Below are 21725 nucleotides of genomic sequence, written 5' to 3'. Positions count from 1 at the left end.
CCCTCTGGACATTGAGGGGGCCCCGGCGTACTCCGTTTGTTCTATCCTGGATTCGAGGCGTCGGGCAGGGGCATAACATTATGCATAACATTATTCAGTGTTTAAATTAATACATCCTTGTCGACTACACCATTTCCCCCATATGAATAGGGCAAAGTAAGTATCTTTGCTAACACTCTGCAGTCACCACCAGACTAGCTAGCTATGTACACAACCCATTATGTGAACCATTGGTATATTAAAAGGAGCAGAGAGCATGTGAGCAGTGGCAGCAGCAGGATTATCTCACAGTGGGTGGCTTGGTTGTTGCGTAGTGGTGCTTGCAATAATTCAACAATATATTATTAGACAAGCAGTAACAAGTCCATACCCGTTTAGGAAAAAAGCATTTCATGTATTCGGTAATGTTACACTTATCCAGATTTACCAGAGGGTTCAAATTGCAATGAGTTAGATGCCAGATAGCGTTGTCAGCATAGGCCTACCAAACACATAGACTTCACAGTTTAATGAGAAGGCTATAAATAGAATCCACAGTGGCAGGAGAGGTTGGAATGAAGGCCCAACAGTCAGTCAACACAGACTAGATACATGGTGTCAGAAGGCAGTTTTTGGAGCAGTGAACAGTTACCCATTCTGTAAGCTTACATTAGTTGCAGGCTAGATGGGATACAGCTTTAAGTTTTAACATTTTGCATTTTAGCTAACCCTAACCCTTGGCCACTAGCTTCTTAATGTTTTGCTACACTGTACCTAATGAACACAACCCTGATTATGATTCAACAAGTTGAGTACAACATTATTTAGATGATTGCGATATTAAAGTTGACTGTTATTATGACTGTTTGACATGTTATGACTTTTTGGTACATGGCCCTGTTTGTGGTATAAATCGCAGGACTATAAAGCAGAGGCTCCTATCATCAGGTCTTCAGTCATCCCAGATATAACAGCTGCCATAGAGATCAAGGCTATTACCAAAGCAGCAGTTAATAAACTGTACAACTTTCCATTCAACACCTTCTATTCAACTCATTCACCGGCAGACAGGAACACTTCCCATTTTTCCCATGATTTAAATCAGTCTTCCAATTGTGCGACTGGATGTGAAGGGTTTAACTTCTAAACAGTGATCTTTGATGGGGTCATTTAGTGGATTAGACTGTCACGTGTCTTTTCTGTTCCAAAAGGCTTGGCTAGGATGAGTCCCCTGCTCTCCCAGAGACGCTTGTTTTCCAACAGCTGCAGCTGAAGGGAGGGTGTGGGATTCCCAGTTTTATTGATGTTCTCTGTTATGGACTTGACTTATATTGTCATTGACTGGTTCTTCCTGCTATCTCTGTTGTTTTTACATTTGAAAGTCTAAAAATAAAGCTGTCCAAAAAGAAGCAGGTATTTGACTGGTCTATTTATTAATGGCCATATCAGTTATAAGCCTGTTTCGTATATGGTCACATCCTCTGGTGTACGGCTCAAATGGCATCAGATCTGCCAATAAAGCAATGCCAAATTACCTTAGAAATATTTCTGTGGAAGCTGGATGTATTTCTGATATACACATTTCTGAACATGGTCATATTGGGCATGTAAATGATCTGTTGCTTTGGTACACTTCTTGTAACTTTGCCATCGACTGTATGGGATAACATTTTTGTTTCAAGAACAGCTCAGCAGGTATCATGAAGCAATCCCAGAGGGTCATAAAGCCAATTGACTATAGGCTACATGCATTTCTGACACGCAGTTTCATATCATGGCCATGGTTGGAGGTCACTGAAAGGGGGTAATAATTTGAATAATTTGGACTAAAGATCTGTACAGTTTTCTGCAAAACCCAACAGCTCCCCATTTGATCCAAGTGTTTCTTCTTGTAAATGTATTAGATTCATATTACATTGAGCCCTCCATTGACTTTACACTGCATGCTGAAAGGTGAACACCTCATACCTATACTGTGGACCACAGAGAGATCTGATACAGGCCAGCACATTATTTTGACCTTATTAGTCAACCATAAGGTCCTCACATTGCTGACACCGTAATAGATTTACAGCAAGATATGTGACCTGGAAAATAACCGAGCCAAGATAGGTTGTTTTGAGGATCCATGCCACAAGCATCTGACCTTTCATGTCCAGATTTAGATGTTTACTGGCTGTGACATTTTAATGGATTGATTCATGTAAAAGAAATGCTGACTTGAGCCAAGGCTCTGGGGTAATAAGCATACTGATCGTTTAAAGCACCCTTAAAATGGATTGGATCAAGAGTTACTATTTGATTCCCCCCATGTGCCAATATGTACAAACAGTTTTATAATGACAGTTTACTCAACTGCTTGATGACATCTGGCAGTTAATAACAGTATACCAGGGGCCTGCAACTCTTGTTCTGGACAGCCCATCCACATGGTGTGCAGGCTCTTGTTCCACCCCAAGCACTAACACAGCGGGTTCAGCTAAATCAACTTGTTGTGAAGGTCATCCCACTGGGCACACCACGTCATTTCAACGTGGATAATTGGGTAATATTTGGTTGAGATGTTAATCAATGAGATTACAACCTATATTCACCCACTCATAAAGACAGCTAAAAGATAGTTGAATTTCCAATGTGTGATCATTATGCTTGAAGCATAACCAAATTCCAATGGAAAAATGATATCTGGTTTATGGTTTAATGTCACCCAAATGTCTATCACTGCACTTTCAATCAAAGTTCAAATTTGGTTTATTTCCCGGAGGGTAACTTCTGCCCAGAGCAAGTTTGGAGCTCATGACGGGTGTACACGACAGGTCATATATCATGCAAGATCTTTGCACATTAAAATAACTTAATCTCAACATTTAGTTTGCATGGTGCTAATGTTCTCTCCACCCACAAACACGGCAAGTAAATATCTTGTCTAATAACAGTGGCCTCAGTGCCAGAATTAGGCTGCGTTGGCAGATATATCAAACAATAAACCTTGGCTGCAGTGAAGACGAGAGCACAGTCCAAGAAATGAAAAGGCCTTGATGGTCAGCTCCCTGCTCAACTAGTGTATCCAGTAGCTCCCCCCCCTTGGGGCTTCTTGTAGGGGAGACTGGGGTTGGTTGTCTCACGGGTTGGTTGTCAGAGTGCTAATTATTCCCAATCTAAATGGGGCTGTAATATATTTAAGGTTCAAATGAGTGAATTGTCTGAGCTTTCGTAGCATTAAGATAATCTTTAGAACCTTCTTACGATGTCTCTTTAGTAGTCAAGGTGTTTCCCAGAGCCTTTGTTAGTAATGTGTCTCTTAAAAACCAAATGGTCTAAAGATGCAACGTTTTCTCTACGTGCTTGTTTGGGAAACACTTAAAAAATTGTCTCGTAAAATAACGATGCATTTGGTGCGATCATCGCAATGCTCAAGTTATATTACACCTGGGAAACGAGGCCCTGGGAAATTCATGTGAGCATGACAAAACATTTATGTGAGGGGAATTTTAGTTTTTTTGTAAATGTTCGAACTGTGAGAGAAAAGAAGAAAGGGAGAGCTGTATTTCAAACCTATTTTCTGACTTCCTAGGTCAAGCCATGGGGGGTATACAGTATTGTATAGAGTATACTGCCAGTATACATTAAATGCCAAGATAGAAATGTCATATGCTTTTCTTAAAGCATAAAATTCTGCATATTGTTAGGAGTATTGTTCATTCAAAGAAAGACTTGGCTATTGCTAAGATTCTGTTTGCTCTATTGCATCACTTCCTCTTCCCAAAAGAAAAACCCCATACTGTGTGACATCATCAGTATTGTGGAATAATACTGCCCCTGCGATGGGGCTGGTTGTCACAAGTGGACAGAGTGTGTTTGATGACTCAAAACTCCATGATGGAATAAGATATGAGGATAAAAAGGGTTCCCATTTCAACCCAAGACATTGGTTTCTTCAAAAGATATTACTGGTGATGAGAAATACACACCAGAGTAAAAAGTGACAACCAACCCCGGTCTGCCCTACTAATGTGCTGGGTGGACACAGCACCCCAAACACACAGACATTGGTTTCCTCATAAGATATACTGGTGATGAGAAATACACACCAGAGTAAAAAGTGACAACCAACCCTGGTCTCCCCTACTAATGTGCTGGGTGGACACAGCAGCCCAAACACAGGGTGTATTCAGGTGGTGAAAATGTAATGTAATGTAAAGGAATCTGTTACTTTATTGTAACTATTCCCTATTCATTTTATAACAGTTTTACTGAAGCCAGCTCAGCTGCTAAGCGGTTAACTTCAGAGTGTAATAAATGTTTGAGACAGCTATATCGCTGTCAGCAATATGAGTGGATAAGATGTTTGAAATACTGTACTGGTGAAATGTGTCATAAGAATCCTACTGGACCGTTTTAGCCAACTGAAATGTGAGACAAATAAAAGCGCCTCCAGAATCTTTTTAATAGATCATACTGTAGATAAATAACACATTAGATTCAACGGGTTTATAAGCTGTTATTGAAAGCTGGAATGTGTCCGTTCTAGCTTTCAAATATTCCTTTAATATGGTTCCACAGGGGTGATACATCAAATTAAGCAAAGCACGATGTAACGGCCAACTCCGTCACAAGCATGAGGTGAGGAGACAGTTCAGATGTGTTTACAAGCTAAATCATAGAAATAATAGGTGAACATATATATAAAGTTGTTGATGAGGATTAATGCCACTCAAATGGAACTAAATAGGGTCAGATTAGATTTAATGAAAACTATTTTAGTTCTAGTGGGGAAATATGGACTCATTTGAGGTTCAGTAGAAGTAACATTGGGATGAATCAAACTTTTGATATTGTCATAATTATTATTAATGACATCTCTCATTTACGTAAACTCAGTGAAATTCAATTCAGAGACAAATTTGACATTAAAAAGTAATGTCATGGGAGTGTGGTGCTCCTGGAGGTGGGAGACACAGACACACAGAGGTCTCTCCTACAATCCATTTCCTTTCCCAGAGTGGTCCATAATTAACTTTTGCCTGGGTGGCACTTCCAACCAGATATAAGGAGGCTGAGGCCCCAGCATCCATAAGTCAGAAACCTTCTTCCTCTGTGGTAAGACCTCTCCACCTCCTTAGATTTGTATATTTGTCTCATCTTTGCACTCAGCAACTGAGGCAGCAGCTAACTGCACTGTTTGAATTGACTTCTGCATGTCTCTTAAGATTTGACAATATGCAAACAAGTGTAATCCAGTAAAAAGGGCTTTATAAATACATGTCATTAATTGATTGAGTGCCATTGGTTTAAAAAAAAAAAAAAAAAGTTTTTCTTTAAATGTGTATTACTTCAAATCTGTAAGTTCCTTTTATGTCCAAAAGTGGTGTTTGTAAATGAAGGGAGAGGACAAGATTTTAACAGGGTTTTCAGGGGTATTTATTTCAATATATGACAGAATGTGTAGTAAAGTGAGATGCCACTAGGAAAATAAAAGTTGGCAGCTGCACCTGTAGTTGAATTTGACATGGCATTAATTATATAGTTAAATGTTTTTGTTTTTTTTGACGTTTGGGCATTAAAATGGTAAGGCTTTAGACTTGTGCTTTTTCACAACACCTTACATTTCACAGGGTCCTCCAAGGAGTACATATTCATCTGTAGGAGGGAAAAAGGTGAGAAATGGTTTGAGTCTTCGGAGAGATACCGCTCACTTAACTCTGTTGACTGCGGAGGAAGCACCACAGAGTCAATCATGTTTCTTGTTTCATCTCTTTCCTAGTAATCCGTCACCATGAGTACGGACGCTGAGATGCAAATCTACGGCAAGGCTGCCATATACCTCCGTAAGCCTGAGAGGGAAAGGATTGAGGCACAAACCGCACCCTTTGATTCAAAGAACTCCTGCTATGTGACAGACAAGGCGGAGCTGTACCTTAAGGGTCTGGTCACTGCCAGGGCCGACGGGAAGTGTACTGTAACAGTCACGAAACCTGACGGCACTAAGGAGGTAAGTCTGATCTGAAAACTATTCAAGTTCAAGTGTGTGTAATTACTCTGTTTCTTGAAAAATCATCAAAATGATTAAAAACATTTCAATAGACAATATGTCATCAGTAACAACATATAGATTAAACATTTATTTGTTTTTGTAAGCAGAATATTACCTTCAAACACATGATGTTTAAAACTACTATTTAAAATTGGCATGGAATTTTTGATATTGACTAGTCAAGAATCACCAGTTATGTGTCAGTGGATGATAACTAAGTAGTGGATTAAATGTTGGATTGAACTGTAATATTAATGAGCAGAAAGCGATCAGTCATGTCCACTTTCATCAAATCAAACTTTACTTGTCACATGCGCCGAATACAACAAGTTTTGACCTTAGCGTGAAATGCTTACTTACAAGCCCTTAACCAACAGTGCAGTACAAGAAGAGCTATAAAAATATTTCCCAACTAAACTAAAGTAAAACAAATAATAAAAAGTAACACAGTAAAATAACAAGGCTATATACAGGGGGTACCGGTAACGAGTCAATGTGCAACAGGTTAGTCAAGGTATTTGAAAATGTAGGTAGGGGTGAAGTGATAATAAACAGCGCAGCAGTGTACAAGACAAATGGGGGGGGGGGGGCAATTGAAATAGTCCGGTGGCCATTTGAGGAATTGTTCAGCAGTCTTATGGGGTAGAAACTTTTAAGGAGCATTTTGGTCCTAGACTTGGCACTCCGGTACCGCTTGCCGTGCGGTAGTAGAGAAAACAGTCTATGACTTGGGAGACTGGAGTCAATTGTTTGGGCTTTCCTCTGACACCGCCTATTATATAGGTCCTGGATGGAAGGAAGCTTGGCCCCAGTGATGTACTGGGCCGTGATCTGTGTGTAATCTATATTCCTGACTATTTCAGGAAGGAAAAGAGTTCAAAGATGCAGACATCTTCGAGATGAATCCCCCTAAGTATGACAAGATTGAGGACATGGCCATGATGACCTACCTGAATGAAGCCTCTGTGTTGTATAACCTCAAAGAGCGTTATGCAGCATGGATGATCTATGTAAGAAACCTGCACATACAAACACACACATACATTCACACATACATTACTACACATAAATGAACGGTAGAAACCAAAACATATCAATACAGTAGACCCAAATCAGTTTACCAAAGTACACCCACATCCTCACATAAATCCAGGTAAAAGTACATCTGACTTTACTAATCCACAAATGTAATTATGCTTTCATCCAGACCTACTCTGGGCTCTTCTGTGCCACGGTAAACCCCTACAAGTGGCTGCCAGTGTACGACGCAGAGGTTGTCAACGCCTACAGAGGGAAGAAGAGGATGGAGGCTCCACCCCATATCTTCTCCGTCTCTGACAACGCCTTTCAGTTCATGATGATTGGTACGAGATCTCATGGATGGAGGAATGGATAGTTGGATGGTTGGATGGATGGTTTGATGGATGGATGGAGGGATGGATGGTTGGTTGGATAGATGTCCATTAAGTGCTCATGGATAGATGGATGGATGCATCAATGGAAATTGAAATATGCTTCAGAGGTATCTACTGTTTTCTAGTCTAGGTAATAACAGTTTGCTGGGAATATCTGATTTCACTACCCTTGAATGGAAAATGTTCCAAATTGAAATTCGTGATGATGCTATGAATTAAATAATGTCCCCTGAATGTTGCTTGAGTATGATAAGCAATATGTTTTTTGGTTCCAGATAAGGAGAACCAGTCCGTCCTGATTACGTAAGTTGTTTACTAAAATGTCACTTGAGAAAGTGTTCCTATTGTAATAAGTTGGGCCACTTGGTGTGATGAAATATATGACATTATGAATGGATTTGAGCATTAGGCTATGTGTAATAACGAGTCGATGAGTGGAACTATTTGTTAAAGACTTATGTCACAACACAGGTTAACAATGTATTTTTCTATGCTATTTCTTAGTGAAAGCCAATCTGACACTCGGACATGTAACTAAAACCCCTCTTTCTCTGTCATATAAACCAGTGGAGAATCCGGTGCAGGAAAGACTGTCAACACCAAGCGTGTCATCCAGTACTTTGCCACCATTGCAGTGTCTGGTGCCAAGAAGGAAGCAGAACCTGGCAAAATGCAGGTAAGTTGTTCTTAGGTTTGCCTTTTTAACACATTTCAGTTTGGTTGGCTGTGTAAACTGTTTTTCCAGTGGTGAATCCTGTTTCAAGCTATTGAGAAAAACAAACTTTACCAGCTTACCAGTTTTTGAGCAACTTTTGTTTGTCTCAATCAGGGGTCTCTTGAGGATCAGATCATTGCAGCTAACCCTCTGCTGGAGTCTTACGGTAATGCCAAGACAGTGAGGAACGACAACTCGTCTCGCTTTGTAAGTATGAAGGGCATACTGTGGAAGTTACCTTATATTGGAAAAATGTATTTCAGTAGTTCCCTTTTGTTATTCAGATTTTAGACGTTATTTTGATCACTGTTTTTTTGCATAAAATTTGACATTCAAACTTATAGAGGTTTTAAAATGTGAATTTTCCTCTTTAAAATGTCAGACTTAATTTGCTGTAATATTTTGTTTTATCAACCCAACAAAACAATGTCCATTATTTATAATCCACATCATAATTCACATTTCCTCTGCTGTAGCAAACTGGATCCTACAACTGTGTCAATAGACCCAACATCAATCCAACAAACTATAACATTTAAAGAGGTCTATCAAAATAAAATAAAATGTTAAGATTAATTTGTTAACCTATTTCTAACCCCCATGCTCTACTACAGGGTAAATTCATCAGGATTCACTTCCAAGGTGGTAAACTGGCTAAAGCTGACATTGAAACCTGTGAGTTGGTTTTGATCGTTTCTCAATGCTTTCCTAAATTCACACAGATCATTTTTGAAATGTATCTCTTGCTCTCTCTTGTTCTCGCTCTCCTCTTCCTCTTTCTGTCATTCACTCTCTCTCTCTCTCTTTCTCTCCCCATCTCTATCTCCTTCTCTCTCAGACCTGCTGGAGAAGTCCAGAGTGTCCTTCCAGCTGCCCGATGAGAGAGGCTACCACATCTTCTTCCAGATGATGACAGGCCACAAACCTGAGCTAGTTGGTACGACAAAGTAGAGGTTCAGGGGAAATTATTCCCACCCCCATCTATGGAATATATAAAAAATATTCATAATACACAGTAATAATACTATTACAATGAGTACATCCAAGGTAACAAGGCATCTAGACATTTGGAAGGTCTTTGGGAAATATCTATCAAGTAATGCACTGTGATGCACTAGTCCACAAGTCTCAGATCCCGCTTTATGCTATTTATTATATACTACATGTATCCTTGAGTCCATCTATTGAGTAGAGGAGGGACAGATACTGTTTTTATTTTTGTATTTAACCTTTATTTAACTAGGCAAGTCAGTTAAGAATAAATTCTTATTTACAATGACAGCCTACCCAGGCCAAACACTAACCCCGGACGACGGTGGGACAATTGTGTGCCGCCCTATGGGACTCCCAATCACGGCCGGTTGTGATACAGCCCAGAATTGAACCAGGGTCTGTAGTGACGCCTGTAGCACCGAGATGCAGTACCTTAACCCACTGCACCACCCACCCCAAAAACTGTAAAGGTAGGACAGCAGAATTCTAAGAGATTTAACTGACAAGCTGTTCTCTGTTGTCCACAGAAATGGCGCTCATCACCACTAACCCCTACGACTTCCCCATGTGCAGCCAGGGACAGATCACTGTGGCCAGCATCAATGACAATGAAGAGCTGGATGCCACAGATGTGAGTCAAACAAAGGGTTAACCAAACTTTAGATATGGAATGGATAGGAACACCATACCAACTGAATGTACTGTGAAATTCCAACTTGGTGGCAGCTGGGAATGTTCATGTATGTTTTTGTTTGATTCTAAATGCCTTGTGTTAGTTAGGCATGTGCCTCAAGGAACTCTTCATGCCTTCCACAAGAGAATACCACTAAGTGCCCTGTGGAACTGTGCTGCCATCTACTAATGTGTTGGCCAAGCGCAATCATGTGGAACAGAGAAGCCAGTCAAATCAATCCATCCCATTTGTTCTGCAGTGAGCAGCACAGAACTGTAGTGTAACTGAGCAAACTACAGTTCAGTTCATCACTGTTGTACTTCCTCTTTAATATCAGGATGCCATTACCATCCTGGGCTTCACTAATGAAGAGAAGGTTGGCATCTACAAGCTGACAGGAGCTGTATTGCACCATGGAAACTTGAAATTCAAGCAGAAGCAGCGTGAGGAGCAGGCTGAGCCAGACGGCACAGAGGGTGAGTCCCACTCATAGATATACAATATGTAGAGCATTAGTCCCATTCCCCAACATAGAAATAGAACACCTAAAACAGACAGTGCCACATGAAAGTCAGGCAGGAGATCATTTTTCGAGAACAAATTCCAACCTCCAGAAATGTGGGTGAATCAAAACCTAACCCACAAAGAAGTTAACCAAACTATTTTGTCAGTGTGAAATCAGAAACAAGTGATCTTGTGTTCCTGAGTCTGTTGTTGTTGGTTCTCTCTCCAGTGTCTGATAAAATCGCCTACCTGCTGGGCCTGAACTCAGCTGAGATGTTGAAGGCTCTGTGCTACCCCAGAGTGAAGGTCGGCAACGAGTTTGTGACCAAGGGACAGACTGTGCCTCAGGTAAGGCAGCCAAACACAGCATCTACCATTTTCTGAGCACTGGATTTATTTTGGGGACGAATTTATTGCTTTTGTTTTTCCCAAGCTTGTTTCACCTTATCACGAGACATGGTCAATATCTCATGTATTAATTTGAGGTATTATCATTGCAGGTTAATAACTCAGTCAGTGCTCTGGCCAAGTCCATCTATGAGAGGATGTTCTTGTGGATGGTCATCCGTATCAATGAGATGTTGGACACCAAGAATCCAAGGCAGTTCTATATCGGTGTGCTTGACATTGCCGGGTTTGAGATCTTTGATGTGAGTATGACAACAGAACAAGACAATTAGATGTGATTGAGATGGATTACAGTCTTGTATGATGAAATTATCCTTTTTAAAACTCCATCAACAGTACAACAGCATGGAGCAGCTGTGCATCAACTTCACCAATGAGAAACTGCAACAGTTTTTCAATCACACCATGTTCGTCCTGGAGCAAGAGGAGTACAAGAAGGAGGGAATCGTCTGGGCCTTCATTGACTTCGGCATGGACTTGGCTGCCTGCATTGAGCTTATTGAGAAGGTAAGCTGTCTGTGAGGATTTTATTGGACCATTATAATGGACCATAACAGCAAAGCTCATTTGGAGCGCTGTGTGATATATTATCACAGTGGTACAACATATACAGTATTAAAATCACTGGGGAAGCCAATCGAGTCAAAAAAATCCATCTAACAACCTACGTGTTGTGATAATTGCGTTGTTTGCTCTGTAACCTGATAGTTTACATGCTTTGACACTGTGATAAATAGGCCTAAGGCCGAGACAATAAGAAGACACAGTGGCAGAATAAATTCAACCACATCTTTGTTTCATCACAAAACCGGAGAGCAACATCTGTCTTGTGGAGTCCACAAAGCATAATGCATGTAACAAACAGTTACATGACCTACAGCATGGTCAGTCAAGTACATCTTTTTACCATTTTCGGACCACTAAACATCTATTGATTTAGGACCACAGAGAGTTACCGCAAGTCGCAAAGATAACAAGAGCTGCCTCCCTGCAATATTCCAGCGCCATTTCAACATCATCAAATCACCTATGCTTAGTCTAATACAGTGAAAACTAAAAAATATATATATTTTAGTCCAATCAACGTAAGCTAAATATCATGTGGCTGTCCATGGTACTAATTGATGTGTTTGTGTGAGTAAGTAGAAAATACATGGAAACGCCATCCTCCTCTCTTTCATGTTGCAGAAAACGCTTTAAAAAAATGTTGTCCTAGGCTACCTGGCTAAAATGCTTGCTCGCTATTCTAACTTCCTTTCCTTAGCCTACTACATCTAGCTACATTTTGAACTTCCATCCTCTCTGACCAAAAGCACAATGTATTAATTTATGGTTGGGTCAGAATTGGTGTTAGAATCATTGGCCAGGATGGGGAATTAAGTAAAACTATGAGTAAAAGTCCCTATCTCCATCCATGGCCAATTTAGGAAAGGGCCCATTTTAGCTAGCTATCCTCCAGAGGACAACAACAAAATGAGATGCAACATTTTAAGTTTTTCTTTCTGTCAATGACGTTTGGCTTGATTTGGTGTGAAGACAAATCCAAACTGGCTTCACTTGACACATTTTTTCGTGCACCAGGACCATTCACAGATTAGCTCACTCAGTTTAGCTCAACTCTGACACCCACATCCTCACATAATTCGCTGTTATTGTATACAAAAAAATAATCAAGGGAGGCAAAATGCTCTCTGGCTTCTTTTGCATTCAATGCCACAATATCATACTCTTTTTGACCAGACAGTATCAGATAGAAGGGCTACTACACATTCAGAGACAGAGGGGCGCAGTTTTGCTTTACCTGGTGAGATATATTCAGCCTATTGCTAAGAGAGACAAAAGATACATTATATTATATGTCAATTTTTGGGGAAACCTCACTTCCCTTGGCACCCATTAATATACGCCACTGACTGTTGAGAACTCAATATGTTTCCTATTATGTGTCCCTAAAGGAATATAATCCTATAATAGCATGTTTACTAAAGGAATAAATGTGATGCTAAATGGAAATATCACTAATTTGATATTCATCTCTTTTCGTAAAGCCATTGGGCATCTTCTCCATCCTTGAAGAGGAGTGCATGTTCCCCAAGTCTTCAGACACCACCTTCAAGGACAAGCTGTACGCCCAGCATCTTGGCAAAACAAATGCATTTGAGAAGCCCAAGCCTGCCAAAGGCAAGGCAGAGGCCCACTTCTCCCTGGTGCACTACGCCGGAACTGTGGACTACAACATCACTGGGTGGCTGGAGAAGAACAAGGACCCCCTGAACGACTCAGTTTGTCAACTGTACCAGAAGTCCGGAGTCAAAATTCTGGCTGCCCTGTATCCCCCTCCCCCTCCTGAGGGTAAGACTAGCATCACGTCACAATATTTAACTAAATACTAGCTATAACTCAGACCGTAATGTTCTTTAAAGTCTTTGAATGTATCACAATTTCTCAGGGTTTATCTCTGGGTTAATTTATTCATACACTCGGTTAAATTAATAAAACAATAACTGTTATTTTAAACAATCTCATTGGCAGCATTTGCCTCTAGATACGTGTGAAGTTAACCAGAGATTCTCTGGTTTATAATTAGTGTGCTTGCTGAAGACAAGACCACTCTAGATTTCTTACATACTCTTTTTATTATTCTATTTATTCCACCTGCTCCAGGAAATGTACTTTTCTAGTTATCTTTTACTTTCCCCCATTTTAACAGATAAAGCCAAGAAAGGAGGCAAGAAGAAGGGTGGTTCCATGCAGACAGTGTCCTCCCAGTTCAGGGTGAGCTTTTGAAATGTGCTTATTCAGTCCTTCAAAAGGTGCATCGATTATCATAAATGAGAATATGGTTTGTAACCCCCTTACAGGAGAACTTACATAAGCTGATGACCAACTTGAGGAGCACTCATCCTCACTTTGTGCGCTGCCTGATCCCCAACGAGTCAAAGACTCCAGGTACAAGAAATATTGAGTTAAATATGTCATCTTATCAGTACAGTACCAGTAACCTTAACAATCCCAATCTATAACCTGTTTATGAGTATTAAAAGAGACTTGTTTTGTTTTACCAGGTCTGATGGAGAACTTCCTGGTTATCCACCAGCTCAGGTGTAATGGTGTACTGGAGGGTATCAGGATCTGCAGAAAGGGCTTCCCCAGCAGAATCATCTATGCTGACTTCAAGCAGAGGTACATATGCACAAGCACGCACACACACACGCACTCCAAGGGTTTTCCCAGCATCAGAATAGTCTTACCTTTTACGTAATATAACCAACATATTACAACTTGACATATGTTAAAAATGTCTCCTCTTTCAGGTACAAAGTACTGAATGCCAGTGTCATCCCTGAGGGCCAGTTCATGGACAACAAGAAGGCTTCTGAGAAGCTGCTTGGGTCCATTGATGTAAATCACGAGGATTACAAGTTTGGACACACCAAGGTCAGTCAAAAACACCCAGTAAAAGCTGACAACAAAACACAACTTGAATAATAATTTAAACCTGTACCATATAAAATGTCTCCAGTTGATCTATCCATTCTATTGTTCTTTCTTCTTCATGTAAATGGAGAAAGTTGGAAAAACATTGGACTGTTTATTTTTTCAAAGTCATTCGTCACAAGTATAGAAGAAAAACTAAACTCGTTACCATGTGCATTGTGTTATAGTGGTATGGCTGCAGGTATCTGTATATTATTAATCTACAACTGTACAATAACTACCAACTTAGAAACAACCGATCCCATGGTTTGTTTGTAACCGTTGCAAAGTTAATGTTGTTTAAATCTATCTAGTGGTGTTGTTCCCCTCTTTTGATTCAACCCTTTCTATCTGCCAACATCTGTGGTTCCATTGACCATGTTAACCTGTGTCTCAGGTGTTCTTCAAAGCCGGTCTGCTGGGTGTCCTGGAGGAGATGAGAGATGAGAAGCTGGCCACTCTGGTCGGCATGGTCCAGGCTCTCAGCCGTGGATTCCTCATGAGGAGAGAGTTTAGCAAGATGATGGAGAGGAGGTGAGGAATAGTAGACATCTTGGCAAAGCTTTCTGTCAACCACCTGTATCTAATGCATTATGATTACATACTGTATCTGCTCTGAGTTGTTCAGAATGAGAAAGTACATCTTATAATGGTCTACTAAAGCTTTTGGGTTAATTCATTTAGTCCAGAAATGGATGTAGCAACTAAGGATTCTAGCTCTATAGCTGGAGTTTAGGATTTGGGTGTTCAATTGTCAATTACATTTGTGGAATTTACCCATTCATTCTTGAAGTATATAAAATGCCTCATGAGCTTAGAATGCACGAACTGTCAGTACTTGCATCTAGAGTGCTGTCTATGAATTTAAGAGGGGTTACATTTTCCTAGCCCCATTCCTCAGCTGTAAACAAACATCGGTGGTGGGGGGGGGGGGGGGGGATTTTGTTGTTCTTCGAGTCACAGAATGTAGCTTTAAGCATGTCACTCACCATGTCACTCTGTCCTTTCTGTCGACCAGAGAATCAGTTTACGCCATCCAGTACAACATCCGCTCATTCATGAATGTGAAAACCTGGCCATGGATGAAGTTGTACTTTAAGATCAAGCCCCTGCTGCAGAGCGCTGAGACTGAGAAGGAGCTGGCCAACATGAAGGAGAACTATGACAAGATGACGACAGACCTGGCCAAGGCTCTGGCCACAAAGAAGCAAATGGAGGAGAAGTTGGTGGCCCTGACGCAGGAGAAGAACGACCTGGCACTCCAAATAGCATCTGTGGGTGAAAAAACAATAATCATTACTGTCAAATTTACATACATATGAACACACCTTTTTATTGCCAATGTTATATACTTTATATATCTCATGAATTTCGATTGATTTACTCTGACCTTCAATACACAAAGTGAGGCCTCTGATGTTTTCCCCCCTGTTCTGAAACCAGGAAGGAGAGAGTCTGAACGATGCTGAGGAAAGGTGTGAGGGGCTCATCAAGAGCAAGATCCAGCTGGAGGCCAAACTCAAAGAGACGACCGAGAGGCTGGAGGATGAGGAGGAGATCAATGCTGAGTTGACTGCCAAGAAGAGAAAGCTGGAGGATGAGTGCTCTGAGCTGAAGAAGGACATTGATGACCTGGAGCTCACCCTGGCCAAAGTGGAGAAGGAGAAGCACGCCACTGAAAACAAGGTCTTGTGTCTTACCATAGACAGTCTAACCAAACAATAATCACCTCAAAACATAGCTTAACAGAAATGGAATTCACGTTGTACAATAGTAGAATTTCAGTTGTGTGGTACTCCCAACATTCATTGCATGTTCTGCTCATTTATGACTTCCATTCAGTACACTGGCATGGTGAACACTGACATCTAGTGTTGAATATATAGTACAGTAATTGTTGATGCAGTTCTAATCTAAATGAATTGAATGCAATATATAACAAACTCTATCTCCCCTTTATGGTGAAGTGACCAAAGACGAATTATGTTGTGGCCATTTCCAGATTAAAAACCTGACAGAGGAGATGGCGTCTATGGATGAGAGTGTTGCCAAGCTGACCAAGGAGAAGAAAGCCCTCCAAGAGGCCCACCAGCAGACACTGGATGACCTGCAGGCAGAGGAGGACAAAGTCAACACTCTGACCAAGGCAAAGACCAAGCTGGAACAGCAAGTGGACGACGTGAGTGGAGTTTGACATTTTGGCCATGATAGCATGTAAAATGATATTATCTTCAGTTGTTTAGATTTGAACAATATATGTGTTTTTATCTTCTAGCTTGAGGGTTCTCTGGAGCAAGAGAAGAAGCTCCGTATGGACCTTGAGCGATCCAAGAGAAAGCTGGAAGGAGATCTGAAACTGGCCCAGGAGTCCATAATGGACCTGGAGAATGACAAGCAGCAAGCTGATGAGAAAATCAAGAAGTAAACACAAACCTATGACTACAGTATTACCTGCTATAATGGTTGTTCTTGACTAATACTTGTTATTATGAATTAGCATTTGATTCTTAATAGCAAAGTGAATGGTATGATCCTCTGCCTTTACACTATCAAAACAAAACCAACTCTGCAATCAACGTGTTTGTGTTTCTTAGGAAGGAGTTTGAGACCACCCAGCTCCTCAGCAAGGTTGAGGATGAGCAGTCTCTGGGAGCTCAGCTGCAGAAGAAGATCAAGGAACTCCAGGTACAGTACAGGATATAAGCTCCAGTACAGAAAAGCACAGACTTGAATCATTTCCTTTAAAAAAAATACACTTTTTCTGGAAGCAGACAGTTTTCCAGGTGGCTTCTGATGGCTCAGTAGGTTGGAAGATGGTGTTTCTTGTTGGTACTTCTTACCATCCCCACTCAGCCCTCAATGGCAATTTATTTATTTATTTACCGTTATTTTACCAGGTAAGTTGACTGAGAACACGTTCTCATTTGCAGCAACGACCTGGGAAATAGTTACAGGGGAGAGGAGGGGGATGAATGAGCCAATTGTAAACTGGGGATTATTAGGTGACCATGATGGTTTGAGGGTCAGATTGGGACAATATCCATGTTAAAATGGCTTATATGGCTTATAATGGCTTATATCCATCTAGAGTCCTCTGTCTAACTTCTTACCTATGAGGGGTTGGCTCCTGCATGGGACATTGTCTACTGAATATATTACTGTAACTGGCTTTTATTAAACACATTTATGTAAAATATACATACTAGTATTATTTTGTGAGGTTCAATTGTTTCAACTGTATTGTAGTGTTCATCCCCCCTGCTCCTGCCCCCTGTTCTAGGCCCGTATTGAGGAGCTGGAGGAGGAAATTGAGGCTGAGCGTGCTGCCAGGGCTAAGGTTGAGAAGCAGAGGGCCGATCTCTCCAGGGAACTTGAGGAGATCAGCGAGAGGCTGGAGGAGGCCGGAGGCGCCACTGCTGCTCAGATTGAGATGAACAAGAAGCGTGAGGCTGAGTTCCAGAAGCTGCGTCGTGATCTTGAAGAGTCCACCCTGCAGCATGAGGCCACAGCCGCCGCTCTGCGCAAGAAGCAGGCCGACAGTGTGGCTGAGCTCGGGGAGCAGATCGACAACCTGCAGCGCGTCAAGCAGAAGCTGGAGAAGGAGAAGAGCGAGTACAAGATGGAGATTGATGACCTCTCTAGCAACATGGAGGCCGTCGCCAAGGCTAAGGTGAGTAGTAATGCTTTGATCAAGCAGTGTTGAGGAGGGTCAACTACTGAAGTTGACAGGAGTCACATATATAAAGGAATGATGGAACATGTTTCACTAACAGGGCAATCTGGAGAAGATGTGCCGTACTCTTGAGGACCAGCTGAGTGAGCTCAAGACTAAGAATGATGAGAATGTTCGCCAGGTCAACGACATCAGCGGACAGAGAGCCAGACTCCTGACAGAAAATGGTACCTTCAACAATGATCAACAAGCCAATGCTTTCCTTCAGTAGAACACAACATGTATTAGGGGCTATATCCACATAGCTTCTACTGTACTATTCACCACCTAACATTGCCCTATGATACCTCAGAATCCATTTTCAATCTTAGAGAACAGAGACCCTATTAACAAGATGTTCCTCTGTCCCTGCAGGTGAGTTTGGTCGCCAGCTGGAGGAGAAGGAAGCTCTGGTGTCTCAGCTGACCAGAGGCAAACAGGCCTTCACCCAGCAGGTGGAGGAGCTGAAGAGGGCGATTGAGGAGGAGGTCAAGGTAAGGGACACAAAATTGAGAGTTTAGAGCCATATCTTTACATAGACGGTGACTACACCATTCTCAGACTCCTACTGTCTCTCCACCCTCAGAGACTCCTACTGTCTCTCCACCCTCAGAGACTAGTGTAACCAGGAGGAGCGGCCTCATTTAACACAGTAAATTCATCAGGCTTAAGCCATATTTCAGTTTGGCCAATCACATTATGACCAGTGATTAGTTAATTGACTATAACTGCCTTGGAATTAAGGGATCTAACATTACTATTTTGAGATGTGAGATATCACAATCTCTTTCAATAATGACAGGAATGGAAGAGGTCTTTATTCCAGTGAGACTGCTAGAGCGAACACCGCCATGTTTAGTTTTGCCCAACCTAGGTCGAGGCACAGACACCGTCTCAATGAGGATAGCTGAGCTGACTACACTGACTGTGCTAGTGGCAGACTCCACTAAGCTGGCAGGCTGGCTAACAGCCTGCTGCCTGGCCTGCACCCTATCTCATTGTGGAGCTAGAGGAGTTAGAGCCCTGTCTATGTTCATAGATAAGATGAGAGCACCCCTCCAGCTAGGATGGAATCCGGCACTCCTAAGCAGCCCAGGCTTGGTCTTGTTTGTGGGTGAGTCCCAGAAAGAGGGCCAATTATCTACAAATTCTATCTTTTGGGAGGGTCAGAAAACCGTTCTCAACCAGCGATTGAGTTGTGAGACTCTGCTGTAAAGCTCATCACACCCCTAACTGGGAGGGGGGCAGAGACAATTACTCGATGCCGACACATCTTTCTAGCTAATTTACACGCTGAATCTATGTTGCGCTTGGTGACCTCTGACTGTTTCATCCTAACATCGTTGGTGCCGACGTGGATAACAATATCCCTATACTCACCAGTTTTAGCCTTAGCCAGCACCATCTTCAGATTAGCCTTTACGTCGGTAGCCCTGCTTCCTGGTAAACAGTGTATGATCGCTGGTTGATTCTTTTTAAGTCTAATACTGCAGGTAATGGAGTCGCCAATGAGTAGGGGTTTCAATTTGTTAGAGCTAATGGTGGGAGGCTTCGGCGTCTCAGACCCCGTAACTGGTGGAGGAGAGACCAGAGAAGGCTTGGCCTCTGACTCCGACTCGTTGCCTAATGGGGAAAACCGGTTGAAAGTTTCTGTCAGCTGAATGAGCGACACCGGTTGAGCATTCCTACAGCATTTCCTTCCAGAAGCCATAAGAAATTGTCTGGCTGAGGGGAATGTGTGAGGGATTTATACTACTATCTGTACTTACTGCTGGCACCGACTCTGTTTAACCTTTTTCTACACTTAAATGACCCTTGCCTAACGATTGCGTCTGAAGCTGGGCTTGCAGCAAGACTATCCTCACCATAAGGCGATAGTTCTCCTGTATATTATGAGTACAGCGACTGCAATTAGAAGGCATAATGTTAATGTTACTACTTAGCTTCGGCTGGAGGAGGTCGTGTAGAACCAAGTCCAGATAAAGCGTCAGGGGTGAAAAAGTTTAATCTAAAAAGGAGGGAAAAAATGTAATACAAAACTGTAATTAAAAAGTAAAACCGTAATTTTGGCAGGTAGCAAAGTAACGTTAGCAACAAACTGCACAGCTTCACGTAAAGAAGTCCACATAATTTGTTTGACTATCTCACTCATCTCTCCTTGTCCTTCTTTCTCACAGGCTAAAAACGCACTGGCCCACGGTGTTCAGTCTGCCCGCCATGACTGTGACCTCCTGAGGGAGCAGTTTGAGGAGGAGCAGGAGGCCAAGGCAGAGCTGCAACGCGGCATGTCCAAGGCCAATAGTGAGGTGGCTCAGTGGAGGACTAAGTATGAAACTGATGCTATCCAGCGCACAGAGGAGCTGGAGGAGGCCAAGTGAGTCACACGCAACAGAAAAACTCAAATATGGTGTGGATGGTGAGGGTGGTAGGGGACTCTGAGAAAATGTTACATCACCATGTATTGAAACATATCTTTCAATCTATAAAACCGACCTCTGTTGTCAAACAGGAAGAAGCTGGCCCAGCGTCTGCAGGAGGCCGAGGAGACCATTGAGGCGACCAACTCCAAGTGCGCCTCCCTGGAGAAGACCAAGCAGAGGCTGCAGGGAGAGGTGGAGGACCTCATGATTGATGTTGAGAGAGCCAACGCATTGGCCGCCAACCTCGACAAGAAGCAGAGGAACTTTGACAAGGTGAAAATTAATAAACCTATCTTTTTTATCAATTGTATAATTGTTGCACATTTCTAATTTAAAAACTCTTCATCTTCGATTTCTAATGAAAATCCTATGGATTTCCCAAGGTTCTGGCAGAGTGGAAGCAGAAGTATGAGGAGGGCCAGGCTGAGCTGGAAGGAGCTCAGAAGGAGGCTCGCTCTATGAGCACTGAACTCTTCAAGATGAAGAACTCCTACGAGGAGGCTCTGGATCATCTGGAGACTCTGAAGAGAGAGAACAAGAACCTGCAACGTGAGCATTTAACAGCAGTTCTATTTGGCTCATGTTTCATTAGCAATATTAATTGCTGTTAATACATTCACTGTTATTATGATTCAATGTCAACTTCTGTGCATTGGTGATATCCACTGAAAATCTCCCAAGTGTAAACTGATCCTGTGTGTGTGTGTGTGTGCAGAGGAGATCTCTGACCTGACTGAGCAGATCGGAGAGACTGGCAAGAGCATCCATGAGCTGGAGAAGGCCAAGAAGACCGTGGAGACAGAGAAGTCTGAGATCCAGACCGCTCTGGAGGAGGCTGAGGTACAAACTACAGTCCGATGATCCTTGTATTGGAGTTTATTGTAGTCATATATATTTCATTCCTACATCCAAATGTATTGAACACAATTGGCCTGACTGCTTCTGTTTGTCCAGGGAACACTGGAGCACGAGGAATCCAAGATTCTGCGTGTGCAGCTGGAGCTGAACCAGATCAAGGGTGAGGTGGACAGGAAGATCGCTGAGAAGGACGAGGAGATGGAGCAGATCAAGAGGAACAGCCAGAGGGTGGTTGACTCCATGCAGAGCACCCTGGACTCTGAGGTCAGGAGCAGGAATGATGCCCTGAGGGTGAAGAAGAAGATGGAGGGAGACCTGAATGAGATGGAGATCCAGCTGAGCCACTCCAACAGGCAGGCGTCTGAGGCCCAGAAACAGCTGAGGAATGTCCAGGGACAGCTCAAGGTAAAGGGACTGGGACAGCAGGCTCAAAAACCTGAACATGGAGAGGGATTTGTTTTGAAATCTGTAGAAAATAATAGAACAGAGGATTTGAATAGAGTGGTTTATGTACTAAAGGTAGCGATACTGGGGAAA

At 42.1% G+C, this 21725-nt stretch overlaps 1 pseudogene; it reads left to right on the top strand.

The window, feature by feature from the left end:
• Window positions 1–5743: 5743 nt before the first annotated feature.
• LOC129849078 (myosin heavy chain, fast skeletal muscle-like) lies at window positions 5744–21558 on the top strand (annotated as a pseudogene).
• The last annotated feature ends 167 nt before the right edge of the window (window positions 21559–21725 follow it).

This window comes from Salvelinus fontinalis, unplaced genomic scaffold (genome assembly GCF_029448725.1).
Source record: "Salvelinus fontinalis isolate EN_2023a unplaced genomic scaffold, ASM2944872v1 scaffold_1360, whole genome shotgun sequence".
Taxonomy (NCBI): domain Eukaryota; kingdom Metazoa; phylum Chordata; class Actinopteri; order Salmoniformes; family Salmonidae; genus Salvelinus; species Salvelinus fontinalis.
This window is presented reverse-complemented; position numbering and strand designations above follow the sequence as displayed.